At 41.5% G+C, this 24,732-nt stretch overlaps 1 protein-coding gene across 2 annotated transcripts in view; it reads left to right on the top strand.

Annotated features, from left to right (window-relative positions):
- Cnnm2 (cyclin and CBS domain divalent metal cation transport mediator 2) overlaps window positions 1-24,732 on the top strand; it is a 121,217-nt gene that overhangs the window by 70,575 nt on the left and 25,910 nt on the right. The window lies entirely within an intron of this gene.

Below are 24,732 nucleotides of genomic sequence, written 5' to 3'. Positions count from 1 at the left end.
CTGTTTGGAATATTTATGAGATATACAAGTGCAGTGGCTAGTATACAGAGCCCTCAATCGCTACATGATTGCCGTAACTTGGGCTATGGAATGTCTATTGAAGGAATTGGAGCCTCCAACTCCTGGACTTCATTTGTGTGCCAGGAAAAGGCAAACCCACAAACCTAGTGAGTTAGATAAAGCATTTTGCTTTGAAAGGTCATTAGTACAACTGTACTGGGTGCAGTCGGTGAGGTGTGACTGTGGGGCGCCAAGAAAAATGGGGTTTGAAGTAACAGCCCCATCAATCCAACCAGAAAGTAGAGTCTGACGCAAACAGTGCTTTCTAAATGGCCATGAGTGGAACAAGCTACCAGGAGAAGTTTCCATCTGGAGGACTGGTAATTAAGCAAGATGAGGCGAAACTGCTGGAAAATTGTAAGAGCAATGGAAAATAAAAAGGGTGCCTGTATTGAACGAGTTAAGATTGTGTTGTACTTAAATTCAGCAACAAGTGTGGGTGATTGGAAAAAGTTCAAGTAATTAATTCTAGAGTAAACTGTGTTAGATTAAATTCATTGGGGGGAGAAGGGGGAAATCTTAAATGCTATATTAAATTTTCCTAGTTCTAGACCTAGGGTCAAGATTAAATCAACTTTTACCGTCTGACCTCAACAGAAATTCCCTTGATGCTCAGTTATGGACTTTAGAAACTCAGTAAGTAAAAAGTCATTCCAAGATACAGTATTTTTTTTTTACTCTGTAAAATATTAGTATTGCTTTTGCCCTATTTATCATGTTATTTCCTTTTGGACATTACAAATGAAAGTCTCAGGCATAACTGTTGGATATTGGCATGGTTCTATTAAATCTAAACAATAAGATACTCTCAAGGGACTCTTGGTCTTGACAGATAGTATCAATTAATAATGACACTAATAATAATTAGTATCTGGGCTGGGAGCATGGCCCAGTGGTCGAGTGCTTGCCTGACATGCATGAAGCCCTGGGTTCGATTCCTCAGTACCACATACATAGAAAAAGCCAGAAGTGGTGCTGTGCCTCAAGTGGTAGAGCTCTAGCCTTGAGAAAAGGCCAGGACTGGCAAGTAATAATAGTAATAATAATAATAATAATAATAATTATCATCTAGAATGGTGTAATATTTAGTAATGTTTATAAGGCATTAGTAATTTGCTCTGTAACAGGCTTTGGTACTTTGTGTATCTATCTACCACTCAGTCCTCCCAAGGCCTTTGCTGTGAACACTGTTCATGTTACAGGTGGTGTTATGGTTTGGATAAGAAGTATTCTTCAAAGGCTAATGTGGGGATTGTTCCCAGGCAGTGCCTCTATTTGGGGAGGTGGTGGACTTCAGGAAGTGAGGCTTAGCTGGGGCTGTGTCTTTTTTTTCCCCCAGTCCTTGGTCTTTTTTTCTTTTTAATGTGGTACTGAGGAACTCAGGGCTTTATGCGTGCTAGGCAAGCACTTTACCACTAAGCCACATGCCTAGGCCCTGGGCCTGTGTTTTTAAGGAGACACTTGATCCCTCCCTGTCTCTGCTTTTCTGTGGATGTGCAGTGAGCAGCTTTACTCCATTAAGTCTTGTCTACCAAGATGCTCAGCCTCACCACAGGTTCCAGCCATAGAATAAGACCTCTAAAGCAATGAACCAAAATAAATTGTTCCACTTTGAAGCTGTTTCTCTCAGGTATTTATCACACCATTGAAAAAAAATAGCACAGATGGAGAATCTGAAGCCCCAAACTTCAAGTCACTTACCTGAAGTTGAATAGTCAGAGGGGAATTTAAATTTAGGCTCTGATTGTACTATATCAGGTAGCCTCTGAGATACTTATGCTTTGGTTAGAGTTCAGCTTATTAAAGCTACTATTTTAAAAACTTGCTTTCTTTAAATCTTAAGTACTGCCTTAAAAAAAACTCACTGGAAAATTAAGTTGTGTGTTAATATTACAAATGCATATTTGCTTGTTCTTTGCCTCAAGTGTTTATAAATTCAATTGGCAGATGAAAATTCCTTTAATGAATACCACTTATAAGTTGATTAGAGTACCTTAAATATTTCAAACTATACTTAGAAATTTAATATGTCTGAGATCCTCAAGCTTTTTAAACTTTTCTTAATAAGTGAAATGTGTAACTTCAATAAACCACATAGCCTCCTAAAAATTTTAAACATAAAAGCAAAGCATTGGCTGGGTGCAGTGGTTCATGCCTGTAACCCTAGCTATTCAGGGGGCTGAGATCTGAGGATCATAGTTCAAAGCTGGCCCTGGCACTAAAATCCATGAGACCCTTCAATTAACCACCAGAAAACGGGAAGTGGCACCGTGGGTCAAGGTTGTCCCAGACCTGGAGTTCAAGTCCCACAACTGACCAAAAAAGAAAAGAAAAGAAAAGAAAAAGAAAAAAAGCATAGAACTGAGGTGTGGTTCAAATGGTAGATTGCTTGCCTGGCTACCCTGAATTCAATCACCCATGCCACCAACACAAAACAACCAACCAAACAAAACCACAGATACTATTGAGTATGGTGATTATATAAATGATTATTTGTGTACTTAGAAAAGTAATACTATTTATTCATTTAGGGATTACAATTACTTATTCAGCCAAGGTAGACAAAATTACATTCCAAGCCTTCTGTAGAGTTTTGAGCCAAATATTTAGGACTGGGACAATATTTAGGATTCTGCCTAGACTTGTTTTGGGATTGTCAAAGATTGAGTCTTTTTTTGTTTTTAACTGATGCAAAATATTCCTTCCAAGTTATTCATTTTTCTTTTATTGCCAGTCCTGGAGCATGAACTCAGGGCCTGAGCACTGTCGTTGGGGCTTTATCAAGGCTAGCACTCTACCACTTGAGCCACAGCACCACTTCTGGCTTTTTCTATGTATGTGGTACCAATGAATTGAACCCAGGTCTTTATGCTAGGCAAGCACTCTACCACTAAGGCTAAACTCCCAGCCTCCAAGTTAGTTATTTTCTTTGTTGCTTGCTTGCTTTTTTTTTTTATTTTTTTTTTTTGTGGGTCATGAGACTTGAACTAGGCCTGGGCGCTGTCTCTGAGTTCTTCAGCTCAAGGCTACGGCCCTACTCCTGGGCCTGGGCATTGTCCTTGAGCTCTTCAGCTCAAAGCTGCCACCTTATCCTTGAGCCAAGCCTCACTTCCTGTTTCCTGTTTCCTTGAAGTTAATTGGAGATAAGAATCTCAGGTTCTTTTGTGCCCTGGATGGCTTTGAACCTGGATCCTCAGATCTCAGCCTCCTGAGTAGCTAGGATTACAGGCATGACCCACCGCACCCAGCCCAAGTTAGTTATTTTCTGCAGTAGTTTTCTACCTCAAGACTTGTGATAACCACCTTTTATGTGTGTAAATAATGTTAGCGAAATAATCTTAATTTTTGAAATTTCACAAAATTTATATTTTATAATCTACCCTGAATATCAAGGATAATCCAACCTCTCCTAAATCCTAGTATTTTACAGCTGTACCCAAAAAGGAAAAAGAAAGCAAAACCAAAAACCCACAAATGCTTGGTTAAGGGCTTATGTTACCCAACCAGCCAAAAATAAAATGAAATAAAATAAAATACTCAGATTATTAGCATGGATTTAATACAATTACAAACTTGAGTTGTCATTTTGGCATTGGCAGTGATTGCTTGAGCAATCACTGGTGTCACAAAGGCTGGTGGTAGAAGCCACTGTTAGAGAGTAGTGTTTCCTCTCTTCTGAGCCTGAGCTTTCACTTGGCCTTTCTGTATCTTGAACTTACTTCGTTTTGCTTTTTGTTTGTTTGTTATCAGACATGGGGCTTTATCTCTGGCAGGGTCTGGGTGCCTAAGCTCTTTTGCTCAAGGCTCATGCTCTGCTACTTCCGAGCCACAGCATCACTTCTGGTTTCCTGGTACTTAACTGAAGAGTTTCACAGACTTTACTGCCTAGGCTGGCCTCAAACCATGATGCTCAGATCTCGGCCTCTTTAGTAGCCAGAATTACAGGCCTGAGCCACTGGTGGCTGGGCTTCATTTATAAAGTTTTGTTCACTATTCATAGGCAACAGATTAGATTGGTCAGTGGAACACTTTTTAGAAATGCTATTGGAAACTCAGGTCCACTGTAATTCATACCCAGGACCATGTCTAGCACAAGCAGTTCCTTTGTGTGAGTTAAGGAAAAGAGTGCTCTTCTAGGTAGATGAATTACCAAAGGGCCCCGGGTCAAAGCTCAAAGTTCAGCTCTCAGAGTGCTGGCTGAATTTTACCTTCTTCTTGCCTCTTTCCCACAGTCTTTGGCCCTAACAAGATCCCCTTTCCTGCCCTTTGATTACCATTACGACTCATGGATTTCCACAGAATGGCCAAATTGCCTTTGGTATTTTAAACTAGTCCTTTGTGGGCTTTCTGTCAAAAGCAAGCTATCCAAGACCTGTGGTGGCTTCCACATCCTTCCCTTGGGACTGGAGCCAGCTCTTCTCCTTTGAGGCAGTTGCATTGGTGGCAGAATAATATTAGATGTCATTAGATACATTTAATTACATAGCACATTATTCTGCTGGGCTTTCTGATACTGCTTTTAATAACAAAGCCCCAAAGGTCTCCTTAATGGTTCATGGGGTTTGCAGTTTCATTTTCTAGCTTTTGGAAATCCTTTTTATAATATTGTAACTGAAAAGATTCTCCATCATCTCTCACTTGTTTTTGAAGCACGGCTCATTTTTCCTCCATCATTTACCACATTTGCTTGCCTAGTTTCATGGTATTGCCATGTCCAGCTGTGGCTCTTGTAGCATTTAGACTTCTACTGAATATAGAATTAGGTCCTGATCCCACAGTCAGGCTTGCTTTGCAACCATTGCCTCTATAACAGCGTCCCTGCTCAGGTGGGCAGTGGGGAAAGTGGGTAGGTGGACACCAATCATAATATTAGGCCACCCTGGGGCAGGTGCCTGCTCTTTGCATGGGGTGAACCTGCCCCATCTCCTGTTTCCTGCCCCCACTTTCCTGTGTTTGTCTTCTTGTTTGTTCTCCCGCTCTCCACCATCCCATACTCATTATCTCACCTTGGGCTCCTCACTTTCTTTTTTTTCTTTTGCATTGTCTGTGATATCTGAAACATGTTGTCATACATTTCTTGGTATTGTCTCACTGGGTTTTAAGATGTAGAAGAAAGCTGGATCATTTGTATTCAGTAGACAAATGATATCTCACCATGCATACAGATGTGAGACTGGACACAAAGCCACACTGATGAAGTGCCTGTGCAGACAACGTTCTGGGCTCAGAAGGTACTCCTCCGGATATGTTTCTGGGCTGGGTACTGATGAGTCATGCCTATAATACTAGATACCCAATGAGGCTGAGATCTTAAGGATTGAGGTTCAAAGCCAGCCTGAGAAGGGAAGTCCGTGAAACTCTTGTTTCCAGTGAACCACCTGAAAACTAGAAGTGGCGCTGTGGCTTAAAGTGGTGAATGAAAGTGCCTTCAAGGAATCTATCTGGATGGAGACATGAGCAGTTGGGTTGAGAGCAGAGCAAAAATAAACAGATTAAAAAAAAAAACTAAAATAAAATGGTTAAAGAAGTCAAAATACTCCAGGGCTGGTAGGTCATGACTATAATCCTAGCTATTCTGAAGGCTGAGATCTGAGGATCAAGGTTTAAAGCCAAGTGGGGCAAGAAAGTCTGTGAGACTCTGATTTCCAATTAACCACTGCTGCTAGAGCTGTTGTATTTGTGGAGGGCCTTCCCGCCATCAGCGGCTACTACTGGGCAGTTTGCAGGAAGAGGAGGTCATCAGGCTGGCAGGGGAGCCAGGAATGACGCACAGCCTTGGGCTTCTTGTAAGTAAATGGCATCAGTGGTGAGGACCTGGCAACATGAGCAGGAGGCCTGCAGAGATCCGGGCTCCCACTTGACTTTGATGATGAAGGAGGTCTGCAGGAGGGGAGCCTTCCTCCTTCCTTCTCCCTCTTCCCTGAAGTTGGAGGCATGATGTCCTACCGTGAGCTGACAAACCCTCCTTAGTCAGCAAAGACTCATTGTCAGTGGTGTCCTTTTTCTAGGATACAACTTCAGTGAATGGTTTCACAACAGGGTTTGCTTAATACAATGTATTTTCTAGCAAAGTCATGAGAAAGTATTCTATTAAAAAAAATCTGGGGAAGAGCTTAATTGGTAGAGTGCCTTCATGGAAAGTTGAGGCGGAGTTCAAACCTCAGTACTGCCAGGTAGAGAAAAAGAAAAAGAATTCTTGCTCTGGCACATTTGTAAATGTGAGTGGTAATTTCAGCCTAAAGAGTTGCCTAAAGCCAGGCACGAGTGGCTAATATGGGTAATACTAGCTACCTGGGAGACTGAGATTGGGAGTTCAAGGCCAGCTCCAGCAGAAAATTGATGAGCTCTACAAGAAGCTGAATGCTATGGTGTTCCTGTCATCTAGCTACTTGGGAAGTTTAAAACAGATAGCTCACACCCAGGCATGTGATGGGGCAGGAAGTGAGACCATATTTCAAATACAATGAGAAAATATTAGGTTAAGGTATAGTTCAGCACTAGAGTGCCTGCCCAGCCATCAGAAAGACCAAGTTCAAACACTCTGGGAAGGGGAAAGAACAGGATGAGAGTTATTAAGTAAACTCTTAGTAAAGGAAACTTTCAAAGGCCAGATTAGAACCCCCTAAGGTCAGAGAACTAGGATAACAGGCATGACATCCTGCTCTTTTTTGAGAATGGGTTTATGAACTTTTTTTTTTTCTGCCCAGGCTAGCTTTGAACTATGATCCCAAATATCTCAGTTCCCCAACTAACTGGGATTGCAGGTGTGAGCCACTGTACCCTGGATCAGATTACTTCCAAGGCTGCAAGGCCGTGGACAGTGATTCTTCTGGTAAAGGGTGAAGGCATTGTCTTTGAATATGACCCCCCACACACTGGTTGGTGAGCCACTGTACCCTGGATCAGATTACTTCCAAGGCCGTGGACAGTGATATTGCTATTCCTCTGGTAAAGGGTGAAGACATTGTCTTTGAATGTGACCCCACACACACTGGTTGGTGTTTTATACAACCATATATGAATCACTTCCATTATACATCTTATCTGAGTTTTCTAAATCTTCTCTAAATTTGCTTTTTCATTTCTTTTCATGTCAAAGGAACAATATGAAGCATTTTTGAAGCTGTTACAAGGGCAAGCTCTTTCTAGATTTTTCTCTCTTTTCATAATTCTTTTATCGACTCCTCCTTCATTGCAGTTCTGTATTTCACATTTAGAAACTTGTTTTTATTGGTTCTTTGCAGAGGATTCTTTGTAGCACCCAGAGAAGCAAAATCTGTATATTCCCATATGTTTATTTACTTGTGCATTTTATTTATTTATTTACATATTTATTGTTATTTGTGGTGGGGCTTGAACTCAGGTCCTGGGCATTGTCCACAAGCTTTTTTTGTTCAAGGCTAGTGCTCTACCACTTTGTATCACAGCTCTAATAATTAGAGAGTAGAGTCTCATGGGCTTTCTTACCCAGGCTAGCTTAGAACACTGATCCTCAGATCTTAGCCTCCTGAGTAGCTAGGATTACAGGTACCCATGTCACATCATCATTAGATGACCAGTTCTTAATGAATACTCTTCTTCATCCAAGTAGGACTAGATAATGGTCTGTAGCCAGGCACTTTTGATTGAGGTGCTGTCAGGGTAGGGGGTCAATCAGTCAATTGGTGAGTAGGTTGTCTCATGGAAGCTTGCTGGGAGATCTCTGTGATATTTCTCTTCTTGTCTTCTCTGTGAGAAATTTTGTGCAGTAAAGATGCATCTGACTTGTACATGTTAATGCTTGATTCCAACAGCCTACTATAGTACTTAGCATGTAGTAAACACTCACAAAACAGTTGTTGAATGCATCCATGCCAGGTATCAGAGTCTGTATTGACCTCAAGGGCATTCTGAATTCTGGTCCTCAACCTGTGCAAATGGCAGGAGTGTCATGGCCATCGTACAGGATTTTATACTCATTTTTTCTCCTTCCATTGGACTTTGCATCTCTCTCTGCCCTGTGCCAACTTCCTTCAGTTTATTGTGTTCTTACTGCAAACTACTGTGTTGATCGTCATTCCAGTTTTCTGACTAAGATTCACTACCAGATGTGTCACAGTTTTGCTGCCATGGCACGCTGCCTGGAGAGAGATGAGATCGCTAGGAAGGCAGAAAGCCATGCCTTACTTCTCTATTCTAGGGTTCAACCAATCCTAGGAACTGAAGTCTTCTGTTTCTTCACAGAGGAAACATGACAAAAGGTAGTGGCTGTCCACGCTTCCTTCAGGGGCCGCCCTCCCCACTGCCACATCCAGTAAGCAGGAGCAACTACTTCTAGAGGTGAGAGGGGAGGGAAGTCATCTCCGTAACTTGTGTGGCTCACCTCTGTGGAGTTGTGGTCCTAAGAAACAGTATAGTTGACAGTTGCTATCCAGAAGAACTTCAAAACAGGCCTGTCTAGTATTGGATGCTCAGGTGATAAATAATTATGGTCTTTGAGGAGCCTGCCATTTATATTTCTAAACTAGTTACCTGTGTCTAAATAAGTCCACTGCTTCCAAGATTCTGCTTCTATGGATATTAGAAACAGGATCGAAAGGTAGGTACTGGTGGCCCATGCCTGTAATCCTAAACTATAAATGGAAGGATCACTGCTTGAGGTCAGACTTAGCCAGAAAGCTCATGAGACCCTTTCTCAACTCATGGTGCGGTGCAGTAGGGGTACATCTGTTATCCTAAGCTATGTTTCAAGGCTGAGTAAGATCACATTATCAGGTCAGCCTGAGCAAAAATGTCCATAAGATTCTGTCTCTGAGGAAGGGAATAGGCACACAATGACATATGCCTGTAATGGGAAGCTTGAAAGTAGATGCATCATGGCTCAGATATATGCCAGGGGCAGGATGCTATCTCAATACAATAAAGTGGCTGCAGGAGTGGCTCAGTGGTATCATGCCTGTCTAGCAAACATGAAGCCCTAAGTCCAAACTGACGAACTAGCACTGACAAAATTAAAAGGAAAAACAAAATGGAAGGAAGCAAGCAAGCAAGAACCCAGGGTGAAGTTTATCCATAACCTAATCATTACCACTTTTATGCAGCAGTCCCTATGTGCCACCCGCTGTGTCAAATTCTCATTATTTTTCTCCAGTTTCCATATTAAATATAAGATTTGTTTCCAATATATAGATGACGAAATGGAGAGATTGTGAGGAAGTAAATGCTTTTGGTCATACAGCCTGTAGCAGAGCTGAAGATCCAACTCCAGCCCTGTCTTAATTTTGGAATTTAAGCCTTTAATCACAGACATTGTTCTTTAGGATCCTGTGACACAAATTTGCGCTCTCAAAATGGTGCCTTTTTTGGTGAAGGGTCAGTGATCCAAGACAGTCTTAATCTTACAAATGGCCTGTCAGGAACAAAGTGACATTCTCTGTGCCTGCTCCTGGAAGGCTTAAGATGGGTTGTCATTGATAGCAACTGGGAACTCCCACAAAAGTTGACCTACTTTTAAGGATCTTCAGATAAACTCAGTGAATGTTGATGCCTTTTTCTCTACATATACTCCTTCATTTATTTGTTCATTCAGTAAAATAAGCACATATCCTTTTTTTCTTTTAACTTGACAATGCTTTGTATTTGAATAAGAGAATTTGTCTTCATTTCTAGCCCAAATTCATGTGTGTTTAAGAAAAGGCAAATTCTTTGAAGATATTCTCAAACGCAATGAGAAGGGGGACAGGGTTTGATTCAACGTGTTTCAAGCCAGGACAGGGTTTTCTAGAATTTGGTGCCAGTAGGAGTTAGTAAAATCAGTACAATTAAATTAAATAGGAAATGGATGTCTTTTATGAGCAAGGCCTTAGATGAGGTGACAGTTGCCTACTCTTCTGGGAAATTTGCTCTTCTGCTGAAATTACAATCAACTGGCTGTCACTTGTTGGCTTCTTTTACTGCATCATGTCCTTGGTGTAGGGGGGAAGGGATAATAATAATCTCTTCTTTGGACAAGATCTTCCAAAGATAATGCAATATTTTCCCTAAACTTTATGACCTTCCATTTTTAAGATTAAATTGAGCTATTTATCAATACCTACTGAGAGTATTGTATACCAGGCTTTGTACAAGTTTCTGAAGCTTTTAATGTGAAAGTGAAGCCTGGCTTTTGAGAGCCTCCCAGAGGAGTGAAAGTCACACAAAACAGACTTTATGAGAATTATTCGGTTAATATAAATGGGTCATAAAATGAATATCATTTCAATTTGCTTTCTTTCTTTCTTTTTTCTTAATTTCTTTTTTTCTTAATTTCTTTCTCTCTTTCTCTCTTTCTTTCTCTCTTTCTTTCTCTCTTTCTCTCTTTCTTTCTTTCTTTCTTTCTTTCTTTCTTTCTTTCTTTCTTTCTTTCTTTCTTTCTCTTCAGTCATGGGTCTTAAACTCAGGACCTGGGTTCTGTCTCGAAGCTCTTTTGCTCAAGGCTAGTGCTCTACCACTTTGAGAGCCACAGCACCACTTCCCGTTTTTTGAGTGGTTAATTGGAAATATGAATCTCATGGGGACTTTTATGCCAGGGTTGGCTTTGAACCTCGATCCTCAGATTCACCCTCCTGAGTAGCTAGGATTACGAGCATGAACCACTAGTGCCTTGCCATTTCAGTTTTCTTAATGTGTTTAGGGTGACTTACTTTTTATAACAATATATGTACCCTGACTCTGATGCTGTGTGTGTGTATGTGTGTGATAGAGAGAGAGAGAGAGAGAGAGAGAGAGAGTTGAACTCAAGGCCTAGGTACTGTCTTTTAGCTTTTTTGCTCAAGGATGGGACTCTACCACTTGAGCCACACCTTTAATTTGGCTTTTTGGTGATTAATGGAACTAAGAGTCTTACAGTTTTTCTTGCCTAAGCTAGCTTTGAACCTTGATTCTCAGATATCAGCTTCTTGTCCAGTTTGAGCTTTGGAAATTTTGATTCACTTTGACTATCGCAAAAGGATCTTTTTCTTTTCTTTTTTTCTTGGCCAGTTTGGGGTAGGGGTGGGGAATTGAATTTATTAGGTCCTGAGCACTGTTCTTGGGTTTTCTCGAGGATAGAGCTCTACCATTTGAGGCATAACACCACTTCTGGCTCTTTCTGTGTATGGTTATCAAGGAATTAAACCTGGGTCTTCATGTATGCTAGGGAAACGCTCTTACCACTAGGCCAAACTCCCTGCCAGGAGGATCCATTCTTACATAAAGTTTATATAATTACTCTTCTTGTCTCCTTGTACTACACAAATCCCCTAAGAATTTAATTCCATCATATGGAGATGTCTAGTCACAGAAATAAAGTTTAAATGATGATTGGTCCAAAAACTGAAGCTCAGGGAAGAAACAGAAGAGTAAGTCATAAAAGGAAAGCACTGATATTGCAACACCAGAAGTATATCTCTATTTTCTTTAAATCTCCTACTATTACTAGATATGTTGGACTATTACCCAGCTACTGTAATCAGTTCTCATTTGTCATCCCTATCAAGGCTACAAGGCTACCGGAAGATGAAAATGGCCTCATCTGTGTTAGAATAAAGCCCTCAGTTCTTTTTTTTTTTTTTTTTTTTTGCCAGTCCTGGGCTTGAGCTCAGGGCCTGAGCACTGTCCTTGGACTTTCTCAAGGCTAGAGCTCTACCACTTGAGCCTCAGCACCACTTCTGACTTTTCTATGTATGTGTTACCAAGGAATCGAACCCGGGTCTCCATGCATGCTAGGCAAGCACTTTAACCACTAGGCCAAACTCCCGGCCCCTAAAGCCCTCAGTTCTAAGGAACTACCTGTCCCTTGGGAAAGATGCACGGTTCCCGTCAAGGCAGCCTGGGAGCCATCTTTTGTATTAGGCATGCTTTCCATTGCAGATCATTTACTAGGAAAACATTCCAGGGAGTGTACAGCGTTACAGACCACCCAAAAAGATGCCCGGCATGCCTCAACTATTTATAAGAAAATATTTCCCCAAAAGATGGGAAAATCCAAATCTTTAAATACTCTGTGAGAGAGAAATCATGGAAAAAACTCTTCAGTCTTGGTTCTGTTGGTTCATGGGATTTTTTTTTTCCTCCTCACAAATTTTTTGGATAAGGCTATTAAACAATTCACACGGTAACTGGAATTTTCTATTATTGCCTCATTTTGGATTTCTGACCAAAGGATCTTATAGGAAGACTGAAGAACAAGCAAAAGAAAGAGAACAAATGTGCTGGTAAGGAATCTGAACTGGCCCACTGTGTGCTGCCTAGGCGTCTACTTAGGTATGAGTCAGGAGATGGTCTTGAACACAGTACTTGTAAGACTTTGTCATCTTGTCTTTCAAACACTACAGTGTAGCTAAATGTTTGTGCAGAAAGGTTACTTGACTTGCTCTGTTGTTTTCACTGGGAAGTTGGCTAAGTCCATCTGTGTAACTGAGGCATACTCATGCCTGTTGTCTTGACCTTGGGAAATGAGATCTTACTTTAATCCAAGTTTTATTTTTTTTGTGAGTCATGGCGCTTGAACTCTGGGCTTGAGCTCTCCAGCTCAAGGCTACCGCCCTACCCTGGAGCCTCAGCTCCACTTCCTTTTCTAGTGATTAATTGGAGATAAGAGTCTCACAGTCTTTAGTGCCCTTTCCGGGGTTTGAACCCGATCCTCAGATCTCAACCTCCTGAGTGGCTAGGATTACAGGTGTGAGCTACCCTGCCTGACTCCAAGCTTTCTTTTAATGCTGACTTTCTCAGTCCCTTTGTGGTATGGAATCTGAGTCTCTTCATCAGAATTCAACCAGGGAAATGGAACCAGCAGCAGATATACACACATGTGTAGTCACTAAGGGATTTGTGTTAGACACCTGGTTTATGTTTTATGAAGCTCTGAGAGTACAACATGGACAGAACTGACTGGCCTTCAAGAAGGGAAGATTTTCATGGAGGCCGAAACTCACTGCATTTTTCTTTGTTTTCTCTTCTTCTTTCCCTTCCCTCCCTCCCTCCCTCTCTCTCTCTTTCTCCTTCCTTTTCCTCCTCCTCCTCCTCCTCCTCCTCCTCCTCCTCCGCTCCTTCTCCTTCTCCTTCTTCCTCCTCCTCCTCCTCCTCCTCCTCCTCCTCCTCCTCCTCCTCCTCCTCCTCCTCTTCTTCTTCTTCTTCTTCTTCTTCTTCTTCTTCTTCTTCTTCTTCTTCTTCTTCTTCTTCTTCTTCTTCCAGTAACATTGTGTAGTCCAAGCTGATCTTGAATGCTCAATCTTCCTGCCTCAGCCTCCCAAATACTGGGATTACAGGTGTGCATCACTGTGTTCAACTTCTGATGCTTTTCTCTACAAATGCAATGTTTTCTTTCTTTCAGAAAGCCTTTCTCTTGCTCTTAAGGCTTCTGGCTGATTAAGTGAGGTCCACCCAAAATAATGTCCCTTACTTAAAGTCAATTATAACCTCAAAAATAATACTTAAATCTAAAGTCAAAAGAAACCTCTAGAATTGTGCAAGAAGCGAGTTTTTGGATAAATGAAATTTAACTCAGAAAGTTGTAGAGCTCTGACCTTGAACAAAAAAGCCAAGTGAGAACTCAAGGCCCCAAGTTAGAGGCCCAGTATGGCACTTATGCATATGCAGGCACACATTATACAAATCTAAGAACCCACTACATTATTCAGACTTCCATCCATGATATGATCTTAGCAGGAAATAGTGTGAAATAAATCTTCTTCTAGAAACCAAGAACCCACTTCCATCCTGGTGAAACTCATGGCAGCCGTGTTGGTCAGACCTCCCTGAGAGCAGGTCATTGGTAACTGGCCTGGAGTGACTGCCCTGCCAGGGACTGGGTAGTCACTTACTGGTTGGTCTCTGGAATTTTTGGAAATAGTAAAGCTTTGGGTAAAAGGGACCTTTTGTCTCCTAGAATAGCAATAGTTATCATTACTTAAGCCTAGCAATTTCTATATACAGCAAGTGCTTCTATATATACACTCACATATTGTTTATGTAGGACTATTTTAAGATCTGTGTCACATTTTTCTGGTTATTTTATGGTGGGAAAATTCGATTGGAAAAAATGCACTCTGGTGGGGATAGTAAGGTAAAATAAGTACTTTAAAAAAATCCATGGAGTTGGTTTTATTTTTATTTTGGTAGCTTTTTTATTTTTTAGATACTGTCTCTCTCATAGCCCCAGTTTGCCTGGAACTTGTGATTCTCCTACCTCTGCCTCCCAAGTACTGAGCTTAAAAGCATGCACTTGCACACTCAGCTTATTTTAGCTTTAAATAGTACAGGAATAACTAGATGGTAACTCCCTAAGTAAAATTGTATCACTTCTCTTTTAGAAAATTGAGCCCACTATACTTCATATAATACTAAGCTAATCACTCTGAGTCAATAGAAGACCTACGAAGTGTGTGTGGTGTGTATCATCACTTATCTGTGTATGTTACAAAATTCTGTTGTGAGAAGTGGCATTTTGTGTTTGTTTGTATTATGTGGTAAGCAGTTTAGCAATTTCTTTTAATTTTTTTAGCCTTTGAGCTGAGGGAGAAATGGATAAGGAAAGGTATCATCTACTGTTAAGAATGATGCCTGGATTGGCAAAACACAGTAGCCACACTGGTAATCCTAGCTGCTTGGAAGGTTGAGTTGAAGGATCATGCTTTGAGGCCAGCCTGAGCATAATAGTTCTCAAGATCACATCTCAGGTGCTGGGAGCATGGCCTAGTGGTAGAGTGATTGCCTAGCATGCATCAAACCCTGGGTTCAATTTCTTGATACCACATACACAGAAAAAAAACAGGAGTGGAGCACAAGCCTTGAGAAAGCCCAAGGACAGTGTCCAAACTCTGCCCACGACTGACCAAAAAAAAATCACATCTCAATAAATAATTGGATACAAGAGTACGTACCTGGGCCGGGAGTTTGGCCTAGTGGTAGAGTGCTTGCCTAACATGTACAAAGACTTGAGTTCAATTCCTCAGTACTTCATACATAGAAAAACAAACAACAACAACAAAAAACAGAATTGTTGCTGTAGCTCAAGTGGCAGAGCGCTAGCCTTTAGGGAAAAAAAAAAAGCCCAAGGACAGTGCTCAGGCCCCAGGATTGGCCAAAAAAAAAAAAAAAAAAAAGTACATACCTGACATCCTGGCAACAAAGGGAATCACGTATAGGAGGAACACAGTCCAGAGAACCCTAGCATAAAACAATATTCTATATTGAAAATAACCAGTGCTAAAAGGGTTTGGCAGAATGATTCAAATTGTGGGACAGTGTAAAGAAGATTAGGAAATAAGGGCTTCTGGGCTATAGAAAGCAGCACACAAACTGTAATGTAAGGCAGAAAGAAACAGATGGCTAGGGAAATTCAGCTATGGGAGTTCAGAAATGTAAAAGAATATTTCTCCCCCTGGGAACAGGAATGACTTCCTGACATAGGTGATATTTTTAGAGGAGTTAAAAGTTAGGAAGGACAAAAAGACTGATGGTGAGGAGCATCTCGCTGGCAGAAGGAGGTCCTGAGGGGAAGTCATGACAGCCGACTAGCTGCATGAGCATGAGAAGAACACAGAGATGGAAGGCTGGAGCGGGGGCATTTGGAGACAGATGGGGAGTTGGGTTCTGATGGCCTTTGACCCCTCCTCCCTAATGTTTTCTCTGTAAGTTAGTAGTTGATGGGAACTGAGAACTTGGGAATAGTTGAACACTGCATAAGTTGTGATTTAGAGAGGTTTCCTTTGGAAGTAAAGGAGCAGAGAAGCTACTGGTATCATGCTAGACATGGTAGGTTGAGGGATGGGGATAAGGAGACCTACAAAAGTTAATGAGGAGTTTGGAATCCTAACAAACTATTGGACAAGGAGACATAAGCATCAGATGATTGCCTTTGAATTTTGATACTTGTGAGCTAATGGCAAGGGTCATCCCTGCCCCCCCCAACCCCAGCTTTCTCTTACTACGTGAGCTATTTCACGTGACATAGATTGTATATCTCATGGCATCTCCCCACAGGTTTGCCTCTTTTGAGAATACAAGACTGAAACCAGAAAACAGAGTTCCATGGGTGGAAGTGTAGTAAGCTTTCTCCCCTTGTCCTGAAGTTCTCATGACATAATAGGCTGCTCGGCCATCTGTAAGCATAGAGGTACTGTTGAGGAGAAGATTCTGGTCCTACAACAGGCCACAATGGGCTGAATTCCCCTTGGAGTCTAAGGGCTGCTGAACTTACTTAGTCACTTCTCTTGTCTCCCACTCATTCCCTGCTCCTCTCCCGTTCCCTGCTTCCTACTTCACTCATCTTCTGCCTATTGTTAATGGCCTACCTCTCACGAGGTAGCAGTTCTACATATACAGTTTCATTGAGCAGTTCTTTTTTATGCATTTTGTACATACATGCATGCATTCAGTCAGTCTTTGTTAGGATGTGGGGAAGAAGGAAAAGACTAAGATGACTACAGGATTTAAACTTGGAATCAGCAACACTGAATTAGAGATTTAATGGTAGTCATGTCCAGAGGGCTTATTCAAGAGAGGACAGATCAGATCCAGTCTCTCTTGGCTTAAGGGTACAGGGCACAAACAGTCCAATTCATGTCCCTGTTAAAGTACTCAGGACTATAGTAGAATTCACACTGGACAGACATAGGGAGTCTGCACTTGTCACTTACGCTGCAATCCTCAGATGCTATTTTATGGCATTCCCTTTCTTGAGCATATCTTATCATCAAAATATTTTTTCTCTATTCTTACATGATATGTGTGTGTATGTGCATACATGTACTTACCCATCTCTGCCTCTCCTTTCCCAATCCCCTAAAATAATCTCCAAAACTGGGAATGGTAGCATACACCTGCTATCCCAGCTTCTCAGGAGGTTATTCCACTGTGACCACCATTCTCTGACAGGTTATCAAAACAGTTTTCTTACTGGTTGCCCTGCTCTAGCCCTGCCCCACTACCCTCTTCCCACTAACTGCCATGGCCTATTGCAACACAGCACCCAGGGTGAGCCCTTAAGACATCCTTAAGACATCACAGTGCTCATATCTCTCTTCTGTTCAGAACTTTCTAATGAGTCACAGTGTAGAGTAATGCCGAATTCTTTTGTGACAATTCATGATCTATATGACTTCCCCATCTTTCCCTTCTCCCTCCCACTCACTATATCCCAGCCACATCAGCCTCATCCCTTCTCCTGAGCCTAGCAAGTGTCACCACCCTCTTAGGGCCTCTGTTGTTCTCTCACCTGAAGCTTCCTACACAGCCCAGGTCTGCTGCTTAGGGCTCCTTCGTCTCCTTTAGCTTTGCTCAGGTGTCACCTCAGAAGGCCCTAGTCTGCCCACCCTGTGTTAAACAGCGTCCTGCCCCTGACCGTTTGCTCATTGTGGCATATTGCACACAGTCTGACATGTGTTTTTGTTTCCCTTGGTACCTACCTCTGTATCAGAATGTTCCTGGAAGGCCAAGGCTTTGCTTTCTTCCTTGTGTTAGGAACCTGGCACAGTAGGCATTCAGTTTTTATTGACTGGATAAATGAATTGATCTGACACTAGAGATCACTGATGTATCCACAGCAGAATGGCATACACATGCTTCTTTTCAAATTCTACATGATCAGTGTATTTAACTGTAAATCAGACTAACTTTGATTCTGGTTCTACTTAGGTGCATTGACTTCCCTGACTATTACTTTGCAGGCTAGCTTCCTTGGGAGACCCCAAGTATGGCTGTGTCAGCTGTGACGTGGATCATTTCTTCCTTTTATCATTCATACTGTACAACTTCCAAGTTCTCATGAGACCTGTGATTCTGACCATTTTTTGTTAGTAAGCTGGAAGTCTGTTAACATTAAGGATGTCATTCTGTCCTTGGTTAGCAAGGGGCCACAACATGGCTCAAGTCTTGTGATCCGTGTTTAACTGTGTCCCTTGGAGCTGTGTGATGCAGCTGTGGATGGTGAACATAACGTGTTAGCTCGTTTCTCTTTATTGGATCTTCTGTTTGTTTGCTTTCTGGAGTTTGAGTGGCGTTGCAGGGTTCCAAGGGCTCGCTCTGCCTGGTGCTTGCATTATTAGGTCTTCGGGGCTACCGTATGTCATTGTTCTTGTTAGCACAGCTGTGTGCTGCCTCACACACCCTCTTGGATTTCTTCCTCCCCTGTTCCAGTCATTCTGTCTACCATCCCTTTTCTCATCATTCTTGCAATGTTGATGACATCAAGCAAATGTTTTCATCTGACCATGACATATATTCTCCTCAGGCTTGGATGCTATCCTGCTGGTTGTTGACATTTGCCTATCGTCAAATTACTAACAGTGTCAGTCCCTCAAAATCAGAGCCTAGACATGTTTGTAAACCTGAAAACCCACTACCATTCTGGGCCAGTTTCCTAGTCCACAGAGTACATACAAAGAAGAAACTTCAATTCCTGCTACAGATAGAAATTGGATTCCAATTCTTGTATAGATCATTTGAGTTTTATGAGGTAGCTTCTACATTCTGTCCGTCCACGTGCCCTGCCTGGAACACAGAGCCACAACCCACCATCACAGCAACTTCTTAGTCTTCTGAATTTTGAGTGGAGATGGCTTCCTGGGGCCCTGCAGTCTGAAAGCAGGCCCACTTAGATTCCCTTTCACCAGCTTAGTGTGCCTGTCTCCCTGCATTTCTAAGACTAGACTAGAAGGAGAGAGTGAAGTTGCTAAATGTCAGGACAGTTCAAAGTAATTTATGTATGGCAAGACCTCATGTCATTAGCTGGGGAGAGAGCTTCGACGCCCTGGTCTCCACCACTGTGCTGCATACAGTTCACCCAACTAGCTTAGTGTTATTGAATGCCTGTTATTGAATCATGTTTTGCTCATTGCTCTATTCTCATTCTCTTTGGAAATTAGTTTTTCATCATTTGGTTTATTCATATTTTGTCCTCTCAATGTTGCTTTTTCTTGCTTTCCATCATGACAATTCCTCCAGACACCCAGGTGAAAAAAAACAAAAACCCAACACCTTTCAACTTCACTTTTTAAAAGTTGTTTATATTCTTTCCCTCCTTCCATCTTTCCTTCCCTCTCTTCCTCCTTCCCTTATCTCCATTCCTTATTTCCTTTCTTTGACAGTCTTGCCACATATGTAGCCTAGGCTGGGCTCAATTTCACAATCTTCTTACCTCAGATCCCCAAGTGCTATACATTTTTTAAAAAGTTGATTACAAGATGAGGCCTAAAGACTCCATATCAGAGGATCTGAGGCAGGTAGGGCAGATTCCTGGAATCACTGATAGCCAAAGGCTCTGGGGAGGAGAGGGGAATTTTTCCTTCTTCCCTCTCCTTCCCTCTCCCCCTTCTTTTTTCTCTTCGTTTCTTTCTTACTACATGCCAGGAAGTGGGTTCAGAAAACAGGACTTCTCACCAGGAATCCCAGAGCTAGAGATGAGTGTGTCAGTGGTTACAAAAGAGCTGGAAGGAACAACTTAATAATTTTCAGTCTAGGAAGTCTAGTCCATGTGAATGGTTTTCTCCTGGAGTAAGGCCCTTTCCCAATTTGTGGTACTTTACAGCTGGTATTTCAAGTATGCCCATCTGCATGTAAACGAATTGCTCCAAGACAATCTGATTATGCGCTAGTTACTTTGGTGAGAATAGCGCCTCAGTGGAATGGAAACTTCATTTTGAGTCTAATATTAGACCTTGCTTTGGAAAATTCCTTTTAAATGATCACAAGCTGGGAATAGCAAAAGAATTTAACTTTCGACAGACAGCATTTACCAGGAATTTTTAACTGCTTATGTTGGGTTCTTGGGAAGGCAGATGTGAGAAACTTACCGGATGGAATTGACTAGACTCAAGTTGACTTGACCTGCTACAGGGTTTATATCTGTGACTGATAAGTTTCCCTTCCAGTCTCCTTTGCTCAAAATATTTTCATTCTTTGAGCATGAGCACATAGAGATATAAATTGTTAGCATGCCTAATTGTCTAACTATTCAGATTTCTAGGTCTGTTCATATTGTCACCCATGAAGTGTCTGAGGCAAGGCAGAAGTTAAACTGCCAGGGCAAAGAGGAAGCCTGCTGACCTGCAGATCCCAAGCCATGTTCCTAGAGGCCAGGTCTCATCAAGTTCCCAAGCACCTTGATCAGACATGGCCTGTGCCAAATAAATACTTGTTAGGCTGACTATGTGAACCCACCTAAGCTAAAACGTTAGCTAAACCGTATTTAAAGCCCCTGACCCAATATCCTGTCACTTAAAAAGTTGTATAAATTGGTGAGAGCGGTGCCTCATGCCTGTAATCCTAGCTACTCAGGAGGCTGAGATCTGAGGATCACAGTTCAAAGCTAGCCCAGGTACTAAAACCCATAAGACTCTTACGTCCAATTCATCACTAGAAAATGGGAAGTGGGGTTGTGGCTCAGGGGTAGGGCAGTAGCCTACACACACACACACACACACACACACACACACACACACACACACGTGCACGCGCGCACGCACACATACACACATATTTGACACTTGATTATGATAAACTTTCCAGATAATATCTACATTGGTTTAATTTATAAGTATGTTTTAGATGTATTGGAATTGGGAAAACCATATTGTTGTTTGAGAGATATATTTCATTATTTTGGTATTTTTTCACCTGAACTTGAAGAGCACCTTGGTCATTTTTTTTCCCCTCAAGGCCCGTGCTCTGCCACTTGAACCACAGTGCCACTTCTGGCTTTTTCTATATATGTGGTGCTGAGGAATTGAACCCAGGGCTTTATGTATGCCAGGCAAGCACTCTACCACTAAGCCACATTTCTAGCCCTCGGTCATAATTTTTTTATATTATATTTAAGTAGTTGTACAAAGGTGTTGCCATTTAACAGTTTTATTTATTTAATGATGTATGATCACATATGAGACTGCATGTTTGTATGATTAATGTAGTGGGGTATTTTTCCACTCATTAAGCTGGTCATAAGTGATGGTGTCTTGGAATTGGAGACAAATATTAATAAAATAACTTATCACTTTCTCTTTCTCTGTGGGGGTGCTAACCTTACACAGTGGCAGTTGTTGTGAGCTTCGTTTTGGAGATGAGACAGAATCTCAGAAATGTTCCATAGTTCCGACATCATCTGGCTTAAATACTACCAAGTGGCAGTGCTAGAGGTCAAGTTCAAGATGGTTGAACTTGGCAGCTTGCATACTTCCTTTGCTCCCTGCCCCACCCCCACCACTTTCTTATTGCAGGATCTCTTAGACTCTTATGGATCTTGGAGGACCCTTGAACGTTGGTTTATGTGGATAGGTCCTTTGATATTTACTTTGCTTTAGGGGGGTGTGGGGGGGGAGGGAAATGGGTACCAAGACATGTGAAAGGGTATCAATGTATGTGAATTAATGCACCTTCTATCTGGCCAATATCATGTAACCCTTTTACTAATTACAATAAAAAAAATTTAAAAATTAAAAAAAAAAAAACAGTCATGTGGGGGCCGAGAGTTTGGCCTAGTGGTAGAGTGCTTGCCTAGCATCCACGAAGACCCGGGTTCGATTCCTTGGTACCCCACATACATAGCAAAAAGCTGGAAGTGGTGCTAAGGCTCAAATGCTAGAGTGCTAGCCTTGAGAAAATCCAAGGACAGGGTTCATGCCCTGAGCTCAAGCCCAGGACTGGCAAAAAAAAAACAAAAAACAAAAACAGTCATGTACGGGGCCAGGAGCATGGCCTTGTGGTAGAGTGCTAGCCTAGCAGGCATGAAGCCCTAGGTTCGAGTCCCCAGTACCACATACAAAGAAAATGCTGAAAGTGGCGCTGTGGCTCAAGTGGCAAGTGGCCTTGAGCAAAAACAGTGCCCAGGCCGTGAGTTCAAGACCCAGGACTGTAAAAACAAAAACAAAAACAAAAACAAAGGGTGGGGGGGAGGGTAATGGGTACCAAGACATGTGAAAGGGTATCAATGTATGTGAATCAATGCACCTTCTATCTGGCAAATATCATGTAACCCTTTTATTAATTACAATAAAAAATTAAAAAAAACAAAAGCAAAAGCAAAACAAAAAACCTGTCATGTTTAAACTATTTACTTTTTTAGCTCATTTAAAAAGGGTAATAATCCATTACATGCTAATTTAAATAACATTTTTATTTAAAATAGTAAAAAGAATGTCTTTTACATTTCTATTACCTACATGAATGGAATCAGTTCACGTTTTCTGCATTCTCCTCTCTAAACAATATAGGTAGATATGCTCCATTCCAGAAAGTAGAGCTTAATTGCTGCTCACCCCCACCCCACTGGTGGGGGACAGATTATACCAATAACTTGCTTCCACAAATAGAATTAGGGCAAGAGAAAATGAATATGAAGGAACCTGGGAAATGCCACCTTAATCAGATAATAAGCCATCAGGGATGGTGGGAAGATGTTATGTAACCCCTGATTGAATGAAACTGGAAACCCAAACCCAGTAACCCAGTATTATCATAAGATGAGCATCAGACATGCCCAGCTCAGGACATTTCACAGGAGTCCTGCCTTGCATGCCTTGAGATAATCAGCATCCTGAAAAACAAGATAAGACTGCAAAGGTCTGGAGATATGACAGCAAATGCAATCTGCGCTCTGATTGGATAACGAGATGATGAAACAGAAAGGGGGATTGAGAGCATGGCTTCTGCAGTAGAATGCAGTCAGACAGTCTCAACAAAACCAAACAAATGAACAAAAAAGTCCAGAAGTTTTTGGAAGAATTAACTTGTGTTTATTTAATAGTAGGTGTTACTGATGTGGGTTTCATAGTTTGACTGATGTGGGTTTCATAGTTTGACAAATGTATCATGGTAATGCAGGGTAGAATGATGGGGAAATTGGATGAATCTATGGGAACACTGTACTATCATTGCAATTCTTCTGTAAGTCTAAAATGTCCCTTAAAAAATCCATTGTTCTTTGTACTTTGAATGGATCATTTGTGAATATATAATTTTGTAACATCATTACTGTAGTCATTAAAAAATACTGCTTCCAGGTGCTGGTGGCTCACATCTGTAATCCTAGATACTCAAGAGGCTGAGATCTGAGGATCACTGTTCGAAGCCAACCTGGGTAGCAGTCTGTGAGACTCTTATCTCCAGTTAACCACTCAAAACCTGGAAGTGGTGCTGTGGCTCAGTATGGTAGAGTGGTAGCCTTGAGCAGAAGAGCTCAGGGACAGTGCCTAGCCACTGAGTTGAAGTCCTACAATCAAAATAAAATAAAAATAATAATACTGCTTCATGAAATTTTGCAGTTCTTCAAAAAGTTTATTTGTAACAATAAGCAATATTTAACAGCTGGCTGCATTTATTACTATCATCACTGTCCTGGTTTTGAAAAAAATCTATGGAGAAGCTGTCAAGTTTATAGAGATAAAATACTTTTTTTTCAATATTTAGATTTTCCATTGGAATCTCAATTTTTATCATTGATAACAGACACTGCGCATGATTTTCCTGCTCATTTTGTTCATTATCACAAAAGTGTGTCAAGTTCCCACATCAAATTACCATACTTTAATAGTCATTCTTTCCAGTTAAAATGTTCAATGAAAAGTGGTTTAGAGGCCCAGAATATGCTTCAAGTGCTACAATGCCTGGTTAGTAAGTTCAAACCCCAGTACCACTAACAGAAACAAACTAACAACAAGGTGGCTGGGGGGTGAGGTTTATAGGTCAATGGTAAGTGCTTGTGTTTCCTAGCATGTGTGTACGCCCTGTCTCCAATACCTGATTGCAAAAAGAAAAGAAAAATTGGCTGCTCAACAAGTGGCAATTCCGCCATACAAGTATCTTTCTTTCCTCAAAACAATTATTATACTTCCAAATAGCCTAAGTGCTTATGGTCCATCCCACTTTGTCAGACAGATCATTAAAGGATACATCCTCAGGATGAAGATTTAATGGTGTGGGTAGTTTGTATTGCTTATCAAGGACATTCTTCAGAGAAACAAACCCTCTTCTCTTATTACCACATGCGCATGATGGTGAACAGTGAGCACGGTTATTACCATGTGTGCCCATGGCCTTGGCACTGGTGATAAATATAAGGTGTGTTTACAAAAGTACTAGCAAGAGCTTTTGGAGCTGGTGTTGGAGAAGACTGATAACATTGGAATAGCCTTAGGAAAATGGTTTGGCCTCGCCACTGTCCTTGTGATCTTGGGGAATCCTGGAGGATCATGGACAACCCTTGCAAAGAGATGTGCTGCTCTTGTCAAGCAACCTGATGCTCCTCTGCCTCAATTTTCCTGCTTTCAATAGTCCAGGAAGCTTTTCCACAGGGTTATTCTATTCTGTGGTAGCAGAATATTCTTTGGTAGCAAAATTTTGCTGCATAAACATTTGTCATTTTTAAATTCTGTTTTATGTTTATTTTTTGTTGGTCCTAGGGCTTGCACTCAGGGCCTGAGCACTGTCCTGGGGCTTTCTCAAGGTTAGCATGCTCTACCACAAGAGCCACAGCACCACTTCCGGCATTTTCTTTGTATGTGGTACCGAGAAATTGAACCCAGGTCTTCATGAATGCTAGGCAAGCACTCTACCACTGAGCCAAACTCCTGGCCTTTTTTTTTTTTTTTTCGTAAGTTGTGGGGCTTGAACTCTGGGCCTGGGAGCTGTCCCTGAGCTCTTCAGCTCAAGGCTGCTGCTCTTCCGCTTTTCTAGTGGTTA

This window comes from Megascapheus bottae, chromosome 15 (genome assembly GCF_031878675.1).
Source record: "Megascapheus bottae isolate mThoBot1 chromosome 15, mThoBot2.hap1, whole genome shotgun sequence".
In the NCBI taxonomy this organism is placed as follows: domain Eukaryota; kingdom Metazoa; phylum Chordata; class Mammalia; order Rodentia; family Geomyidae; genus Megascapheus; species Megascapheus bottae.
The sequence above is the reverse complement of the archived record's forward strand: the minus strand, read 5'-3'. Positions and strand labels throughout refer to the sequence as shown.